Source organism: Rhineura floridana, chromosome 12 (genome assembly GCF_030035675.1).
Source record: "Rhineura floridana isolate rRhiFlo1 chromosome 12, rRhiFlo1.hap2, whole genome shotgun sequence".
Lineage (NCBI taxonomy): Eukaryota > Metazoa > Chordata > Lepidosauria > Squamata > Rhineuridae > Rhineura > Rhineura floridana.
In genome coordinates this window covers 8,426,662-8,437,012 of record NC_084491.1, presented here as the reverse complement: position 1 = coordinate 8,437,012, position 10,351 = coordinate 8,426,662, and positions in this window count along the sequence as shown.

The following is a 10,351-nucleotide window of genomic DNA, read 5'->3' as shown; positions in this document are numbered from 1 at the left end:
GCTAACTCCCAATAAACCCAATAGGGCAGTGCCTAGCCATGACTAAGGCCTATTCAATGTCTTTCAAGGAGATTTAGTTGTGTGAATAACTTTTGCTGGATGTGCCCTAATGTCTTAGGTATGTTTTGTCCCATTGAGCAATTGATTTCTGTGGTACCATCAAAGTACATGGCAGTTTACAGAATACCATTAAAAAAAGGTTCCTTCACCAAGGAGCTTACAATCTCAATGTTGTAAAAACTTAGGGGTTCTCTTGGGTAGAGAAAGAAGGCCACCAAGTAGCGAGTTCAAAGCATTTATTCAATAGCTACTGCAGTAGGGCTGACACACATACATTTCACTCAATGGGTGAAGCATGAGTCGCCCCCCCCCCCTTTTCCTGCTTCGCCCTTTTATCACCAAGGCTTACACGGAGAGGCGCAGAAAGGCTTGTCTAACCACGCAGGAAGAAATGCATGTAATCAGCAGAACAAGACATACACAGTTGCGTATGTGGTTGTAGCTTTCTAACTCAAGCGTTTGCAAATCTCCTGTTGCCCTGGGATACAGCCTTGGTCTACATTTCTACATTTCTGTTTTTACTACATCAATATCGCTAGTGGAGTAACAACACAAAAAGGCGGAATAAGTGGAGAAAGAGGCACATAGTCCACAGCAGGGACAGGATTTTGCCTTGTGCCCTATGCAGATCCTCAGACTTATTCTTGGAATTAAAGTGCCCTTTATGGGTTATAGGAGGAGGGCCAATTCTGTAGGAAAGACCCACACAATCAGTTCTGGCCCTTGTGGCTGCAGGTCCCCGTGGCTGCAGGTCCCCGTGGCTACTGCCTATGATTGCACAAAGTATACAAATTAATCCACTGACACTTGAGAGATGCGTACAATCAGGGGAGTTTGTGAAAATGCTTCTCAGATTTGTGTCATGATGGCTTAAGTTACTGTTTGGCTTCCCTAATGGTCTCTTGATCTCCCTGCACCTTCAGCTCAGGCCAGCCACGCATCACTGCACTGCCTTCTGCATCATAATGCTCTCTGGCCTGCTAGAACAGTGGGTGTTACTGTGGCAACAGCAGAAAACAGCTTGATATGATTCTGAGTTCCAGGAGGTCCTTTTTAATGCAGTCAGTTTTTCTGAAGACAAGTAGCAAAAACACCACACTCCCATTATTTCCTAGATAAAAATGGCAGAGTAACCTGAAGCTGGCTTGTATTATAACAGATCCCTCAAGGGGTGATGGTAATGTGCTTTTATAAGGCCATTTACACAGAGAGAGCTGTACCTTAGCAGTAGAGCACATGGTTTGTGGGCAGAAGGTCCCAACTTCAGTTTCTGTCATTTCCTGTTAAACAAACACAAATGAGCCATGCCTGTGGCCCTTGGAGATTTGCAGTAAAAGCAGTACTCGGCAATAAGGACCAATGGTTTAACCCAATACAAGGCAGCTTGAAAAATGGCAGCTATTACTGTCAACAGCAAAGGGTTTTTTCTTAATGAGAGAGAGGGAGAGGAGGGAGAGAGAAAAAGAAAGAGATTAGACACTGAAATTATTCTCCCATCATGGGATCATGAGCAATTAGATATGGGGAGGAGATAAAATAGCAGGAAGATCTTCATGTAGCAAAATTTGACCAACAAACTGCATCCTTCAAAACTCTTTTTAGAAGTTGCCACAGTTTACCGTTGATTGACTAATGGCGTTTGTACCACAACATTAAGTTCACCTGGCAACTTACAATAAATAGGTAAAACAGAAAACCATTTTGAAAGGGTATGGAAAATACTCATTAAAGAATTAAATAAATAAATGACCAAGCAAAACTCACCTCAACCCCCAAATTTAAGCAAGATTTTAAAAGCAGAGGTGAGATTACCCTAATTATGTAAAAGGCATATTTGAAAAGTATTCTCCTGATGCCAAAAAGACTCAAAGATGTGGCCACGTGAGCCTCCCTGGGAAGGCTATTGCATAACCAGGGTGCCAGTTCTGAAAAGGCCCTGCTCACTGCCGGTTGTACCTGGAGCTGGGCCCCTGAAGTGGACTTTAAAGCTTGGTAGGTGCATATGGGAGAAGGCGGTCTTTCAGGTAAACTGACCCCAAGCCATTTAGGGCTTTAAAGGTGAAACCAGCACTTTAAACTGGTCACAGGGTCAATTTAGACTCTGATATATCAGTCTGAGAAAAGGCAAATGCTGTTGAGTTCAACTGACATTCTTAAAATTTTGAGGAATAAGGGAGAAAATAGAGAATAGAGACTGGCACCAGTGAGTATGCAAGAGAGAAAAAGAACTCAGTCACATTTAACAAAGTCCTGTAGAGGTTTATGGTTCAGAATATAAACAGCTTAGCAGAGAACCAGAGTGGCATATGGGGTGCATGGTTCCAATCTCTCCTCAGCAGGTTTAGACAAGCCAGTATTCTCTCACCACCACCACCCCCAATACACCTGCAAAATGTAATGCTATTGCCCTAATTTACAGGACTGTTGTAATGAAGGTCAGATCAACATATGTGAACACTCAAAAACTAGCTAAATGTAGTAATATGGCCTTTAATTAGTAAGTTGATCTTTAATTAAGGGCAGATTGTTGTAAGGCTGTGCAGGATGTGCAGGATGTGCAGGAAGTTAATGCCCACGACCATTTTGTTCATGTTATAGATCGCTGCCCCCCCCCACTCAATGTCCAACCTTTGAGCTTCTCAGTGGTGTCTGCCAGCTCTGGTCCTCATTTCTCCCAGAGGCCTAGCTCGGCTCGCCCAACCCAGCTCAGGAAGTGCTCCCCCTACCTGCCCCCAGAGAGCACTATCCTACAGGGCATTTGTGGGAACAATGATCAGCTGCATATTGCAACCTGCACAGCAGATCTCCCAAGCTTACCACCTCCAGGGGGCTCCTGCACAGCCCAGAGGTCAGCAGAGCCAAATGAGCAGCCATCATTTCATTTGCATGCCTCCAGCTCCTGCCGGTTCCTGGAATGACCCAGCCTCCAACGCAGACCCTCAAAGCAAGTGTTGACATTGCTCCCCACCTCTGACCTGCCTTGGAAATCACTTAAGCTTTGTTTTGCCTCACTGAAGCACAGCCTTTTCCAAAAATCTCTAGGACCATCCTGGAGCTAGAGGAGGAATGCGAGCCACCACAACGGTCATGGCAAAAGACACCAGCAAAGTCATGGCGAAAGACCTTGCCAAGCTCCATGGCAAAGCCAGTGCCAAGCTCTTCCCAAAAGCCATTGCCTTATCCAATAGTCTCCCGCCCAGAGGAATCCAAACCATCATATCTCCAGTTTCCTGAAGGAGGCAGGAAAAGAATGCAGACTGGTGCTACTGGGAAAACGTTCTATCCCTTTAGCCGGCCACTTGCTCTGGAGCAAAACAGCACCTGTCAACCAACACCAACAGGAGAGCAGACTCTGGGCACTGAGCAGCCCTTGTCTCCACCCTATGAAGAGGCAACATTCATCCCCTGGCAACCACGTCCAGATGACCTAGAAGAATCCTCCCCTCTAACTTACCAGCAACGATTGGCAAGAGGGTGGATGAAAAGGCAAGCTCAGCGGGAGAGGCAGGAAGATGCCCACTGGACATCACTGGGGAGATTAGAGCATCCTGTGGACTGGGAAGAAGAAACGGGCACACTTAATGAGTTCGGCTGCCCGTGGCATCATTGAAAGCTGAAATTCTCACAACCTACAATCTGACATCTATGGGTAGCATGGTTGTAAAGTGCATGTGATGGCCACAATTTAAAAGAACTCTGCAGTGAGTCTGATTAAAAACTTCCCCATTGGCCATAACATCAAACCACAACCTCACTCTTTCAACAGCCTGTGTTGGGGGAATGCTCCCTGGCTATGGGAAAGCACAAAACAGGACCCTAACTTCTTTCTTTTTTTCTTTCTTTCTTTCTTTCTTTTTTTACGTGCAGGAACATGTAGAAGAGGAAGCCCTGCAGTTACTGATGATGGGAGATAAGATGACACCTCCCCAGCCATCTCCATCAATGATAACAACTCCAGGCCCCAGAGAGGTAGAAGGAAGCCTAAACCTTACAGAGGGGGTTGCATACAGGTGCCCTCTCTAAAATCAGTCTTAGCAGAAACTTGGAAGGAGCTAAAGCAGCTACTGTGGAGGAACCTCACTGAAGCCAGTACCAGGTTTGACAATATTACAGACACAGTATCTGCAGCGTTTGATATGGGCACTATGCATAGCAAAAACATAAAACATTTAAAGAATGACAATGATTTTCTTAAAAACAAGGTTGAAGAAATTGAATATTGGCCCACAATGAGATTTTACACCTGTGCTGAATCAAGGAGGGGGGTGAGGATGGTATGAAAGAATTTCTAGTTACCTGATCCTGGACTTGGTCTTTTTTTCAGCAGACCTTGAGTATGCCCACGGAGCATTGGCACCTCAGCGTAGAGAACAAGCATCACCAAGGGACATCACTCCTCGTTTTGCCAGGCATTGCTCCAAAAACAGCATCTGGCAGCAAGATCAGGAATATTGCTTACAAAAAACAATCAGTAATAGTTCTGCAGGACTTGTCAGCAGAAACCCTTAAGAAATGCAGACAGCTTAGATCCTAGACCAGCAAACCGCAGGAAGTGGAGATATGCTACAGGTAGGGTTTCCCCTTCAAATTTATTGTGGCAAGGGGCAATGCTGTGCTGAGTGCAGTTAAAAAGTAAGCTGCAGGATTGTTGGAAGCATTAGATACTGTACCTCCTGAATTCACTTGGGATCCAAATCAGGATTTGGAGGAAGATGTGTGTGACATCACAAGACTATGTAAATATGTAATCCTGCTTTTGCTTATGTTTATTTGCTAGCATATGTCATTGGGTGAGTAGAGAGGGGAGGGGTAAAATGGAATGTTAGGGAGTCACTTGATTTTATTCTAGGGTTTGGATAGTTAGATAGATTAGGAACTGGGGTAGAGGGTGCTGGTTGGTCTGGGGAGGATTAAGCTATAGTAGATAGTGTAGTGTAGTGATATATTGCATCAGAGTTTATTTCTATCTGTAAGGTTAAAAAATTTATCATCTGAAAATAATAAAGTATCATTTTGGAGTTTTTTATTGTTCCATACTCACACTTATGCTTGGGTACTGTACACCATAAGTAAACAACAGTCAGGGAGGTGGTGAATAAACAAATGGTATTGAAACTAAAACTCTTAATTTTCTATGTCTCCTGGCAAATATTTTAAAGGTGTTTCCTTCTGAAACTGGTGGCAGCATTATACATAAGGGTATCTCTTGAAGGAAAGGATTGCCTAACATACAACCTAGCAATAGCTATATCCACAATAGGTTTGGGGTACCCAGGATCACCCCGAGATAAGGATGGGATGCTGTGGAGTGCCTAGGCTGTGATCCAGGCGCTGTTGGATGAAACCGATTATCTAGACCCATTTCAATCGGGTTTTAGGCCCGGTTTTGGCACCGAGACAGCCTTGGTCGCCCTGTATGATGACCTATGTCGGGAGAGGGACGGAGGGAGTGTAACTCTGTTGATTCTCCTTGATCTCTCAGCGGCTTTTGATACCATCGACCATGGAGTTGGGAGTTGGTGGTACTGCCAGGCAGTGGTTCCGCTCCTACTTGGCGGGTCGTCTCCAGAAGGTAGTGCGTGGGGAACACTGCTCGACACCGTGGTTTCTCCAATGTGGAGTCCCACAGGGGTCAGTTCTGTCTCCCATGCTTTTCAACATCTACATGAAGCCGTTGGGTGCGGTCATCAGGAGTTTTGGAGTGCGTTGTCATCAGTATGCTGATGACACGCAACTCTACTTCTCCTTTTCATCGTCTTCAGGTGAGGCTGTCAATGTGCTGAATCGTTGCCTGGCCGCGATAATGGACTGGATGAGAGCTAACAAACTGAGGCTCAATCCAGAAGACTGAGATGCTGTTGGTGCGTGGTTTCTCTGATCAGGTGGTGGATATACACCCTGTCCTGGACGGGGTTACACTCCCCCTAAAGGAGTGGGTTCGTAGTTTGGGAGTATTTTTAGATCCTTCCCTGTCACTTGAGGCTCAAGTAGCCTTGGTGGCATGGAATGCATTCTACCAACTTTGGTTGGTAGCCCAACTACGTCCCTACCTGAGCAGGGAGGACCTCACATCAGTGGTACATGCTCTGGTAACCTCCCAATTGGATTACTGCAATGCGCTCTACGTAGGGCTGCCTCTGAAGACAGTTCGGAAGCTACAGCTAGTGCAAAATGCGGCGGCCAGACTGATAACGTGGACCAAGCGGTCCGAACACATAACACCTGTTCTGGCCCTCTTGCACTGGCTTCCAATATGCTTCCGGGCCAGATTCAAAGTGCTGGTTTTAACCTATAAAGCCTTATACGGCGTGGGACCACAATACCTGCTGGAACGCCTCTCCCGATATGAACCTGCCCGTACACTACGTTCTACATCGAAGGCCCTCCTCCGAGTTCCGACTCATAGAGAAGCTCGGAGGGTGGTAACTAGAACTAGGGCCTTCTCAGTGGTGGCCCCTGAACTTTGGAACAGTCTCCCTGATGAGGTGCGCTTGGCGCCGACGTTACTGTCTTTCCGGCGCCAAGTCAAAACCTTCCTCTTTTCTAAGGCATTTTAATCTAACTTAATTTAGTTTTTAACATGCATTGTAATTGCTTTTAGTTTCCTTATTCTTTTACATTGTTGTTGTATTTTACTATGGAATTTTATTGTATGTTTTGCACTTTGTTGTACACCGCACAGAGAGCTATGCTAGTCGGGCGGTATAAAAATCTAACAAATAAAATAAATAAATAAATAAATTAAAATATTGCACACAAAGGTTGGGAAGTGTTGAATAGCCTCTGTACATGTGTAAAGGGTAGATAATGCAACTGGAATGTACCTTTGGATCCCTACCTGAATGGCCCCCTGTCTCAGTCTCTGAGATAGTTGACCTGGTAAACCAACTAAAACCAGGCAAGGCACCAGGTTGTGATTACATTCCCCCAGAGCTAATCAAAAGAAACATCAAATGGTAGGCTTCAATTCTGGCAAATCTCTTTACCTACATTGTTAAAAGTGCTCATATTCCCCCTGATTGAGGTTTGGCTGTTATCCCCATCTTTAAAAAAAGAAGGAAGGACAGTCCAGCAAATTACTGCCCAATCAGCTTATTGACTATAATCAGCAAACTTTATGCCAGACATTTTTACTGGAAACTTCAAGCCTGGATGGAATATGAAAATATTGTAGCTGATCAACAGGCTGGAGTTAGAACAGGCCGATCCACAATGGATCAGGCATTGATCTTGCAACACCCGGAGGAGAAATACACCAGTAAACCCCAAACATATTTGTTTGCAACCATTATTGACCTTAAATCCACTTTTTTTAAAAATTGTTTTTATTGATTTCATAGTAATTTAACATGAATAATATAATGATACAAAAATACATCAATTTAACTTTAATACCCTCCCCTCTCCCCCCACTTTAGAGCCAATTCCTGTTTTGATTCGGTTTATGTGCTATGTTATGGAAAGTATATTGGTAAGTATTGGTATACAGGTGATTATTGTAGTGAATGAAAATTAAATACAATATTAACATGAGATGGTTTAAAATTGTAGGAGTATTATTATTCGTTTAGGAAAACCAGATAGTTTTTGCAGATGAAGAAAGCTGGGTATGTAGGTCTCGTTGTGAGGTGTATTCCATGTAGTTCCACCATACTGACGTGAACAATTCCGGTTTTGCAGCACCTCTTAGAAATCGAAGATGCAGCGTGATTTTGTCCAGTATAGCTATAGTCCATATTTTGTTGAACCAAATCTGCAAGTTAAGTCCATCTTGATTTTTCCAGTGTTGTAATATTGTTAGTCTCGCTGCTATGAGTAGTTTACATAGCAGATGTTTTGATTTTAATGTTTTGTTTTCATCTTTGAATAAAGATAATAAAAATAGTTCCGGTGTTAAGTGTATTTTTTCTTTCGTAATGTTGTTAAGTTCGGTATGCACTGAAGTCCAAAATTTTTTGATCTGTGGGCAACTCCACCATAGGTGGAAGTGTGTTCCCTTCTGATTGCATCCTCTCCAACATAAGGGAGATGTTGATGAAGATATATGAGAGAGTTGTCCTGGTGTATAATACCATCTGTGAATTGTTTTCAGCATAGTTTCTTTATGTGCTGCAGAGATTGTTTTGTTGTGTTTAGAATGAAAGATTGAAGACCATTCAGATGTTTCTAGCTGATATCCCAGATCTTTTTCCCATTGGTTTTTCAGACCTGTCAGTTTTCCCATATCAATTTCTAGTAATATTTTATATAGGTTAGAAACTATTCCTTTACCAGAGCGACCACTATCTAGTAATATTTTTTCAAATTGTGTGATATTTTTAGTAGCGTATGTTTTGATTTGAGGGTCCTTTAGGGTAGTTTGTAATTGGTATGTATGTAACCAATCTAAGTTCCAAGATGGAATATCAATTTTTAGTTGTTGAATAGTGATTGGGTTACCTTGTGGGAAAAAATCTCTCAATCTAAAATAATTTTTCTCCTCTCCTATTTCTATATATTTTTTCAAGAAGTCATCTCCTGCTTTCGGGTAAGCAGGTAAGGGAGTTAAAGGCGAGTATATTGAAGGTAATTTTAATTGCCATTGTTTCCAGATGGAGAATGTGGATTTTGTATATGGATTATTAATAGTTTTAATCCATGTGTGGGTGATTGGTAAGAAGGGTAGATTCCAAATCTTTCCTTTCGATAACATATTTTCTTCTAGTCTAATCCAAGATTTTTTTGATTTCATTATGATGAAGCTAAGTTGGCGAAGTTGAAATGCTATGTAATATAAATGTAAATTTGGAAGACCCCAACCTCCAGAACTTGTGTGTGTGTAAAAGGATGTCATTGCTAGTCTTGGTCTTTTATTTTGAAAGATGAAGTTATTTATCATGGTTTGCCATTTGCGAATAGTGGTATGTGTAATAAGAAGAGGGAGTACTTGAAATAAATAAAGAAATCTGGGGATTATTTTCATGCGAACAGTCGCTATTCGGCCTAATATGGTATATTGAGTTTTTTCCATTTATTGAGATCTAGTTTCATTTTTCGTATTAAAGGGTAATAATTAATATAAAACAGTTTTGATGTATTTTTGGGAATTAAAACTCCCAGGTATCTGAAAGCAGAGTTACATATATTAATTCCCAGTATTTTGCGGGTGGTCAATTGGTCTTGAGGGCCAACATGAAAAAACATTATAGAGGATTTGTTGAAATTTATTTTAAGACCAGATATTTCTGTAAATGTTTCAAGCATCAGTTTAAGTGCTGAGGCTGATTGTGATGGGTTTCCTAACATTAATGTCATGTCATCTGCATATAAATTTAATAGATGTTCTTCGTCAATCATATTGATTTTATATCCCTGTATTTGAGCATGTGAGCGTAATTTCATGGCTAGAGGTTCCAGAGCCAGAGCAAATAGTAATGGAGAGAGAGGACATCCTTGTTTCGTGCCTCTTTGTATTATTATGGGGTCAGAATCCAGATTATTAGTGCGAATTACTGCAGTGGTGATGTCATATAATCGATTAATCATGTTTAGTATCCTATTTCCTAATTTAGATTTATCTAGTACTTTAATTAGGTAGTTCCAGTTTAAACAATCAAAGGCCTTGTATATATCTAAGAATAAGATACCTAATGGTTTTTTGTTTGTTTTGGAGTGATATATGATGTTAAGCAGTCTTCTGATGGGATCAGATATATGTCTTCCTTTAATGAATCCTGTTTGATCTACATGAACAAGATCAGTTATCATTGAATTGATTCTATTTGCTAATATAGAAGTAAATAATTTTTGATCTTGGTTAAGAAGATTTATTGGGCGGTAGGATTCCACTTTTGATTTATCTTTATTTGGTTTGGGTATAACTATTATACGGGATGTTTTCCAGGTGTCTGGGATAATTCCACCTGACCAAATATAATTGAATAATTGTGTGAGGTGTGGAGTTAATATATCTTTGAAGATTTTATAAAATGTGCTATTAAAGCCATCTGGTCCAGGTGCCTTATTGTGTTTGAGGTTTATGATTGCCGTAGAAACCTCTTCTGTTGTTATATCTTGGTTTAGAAGTGTTTTTTGAGCATCTGAAGGAGTGGGTGGGGAAAAGTCAAGGAGAAAATTTTGGAGTTCCTCTGTTTTAATAGGTGTGGTATTATATAGTTTCTTATAAAAATCCATGAAGCATTTATTAATTTCTTTAATATCAGAGGTTATGTTCTCTTGATGTGAAATTGTTGTAATTGTAGTAGCTGTATATTGTGATTTTAGAGCATGAGCTAGTAATCTGGAATGTTTA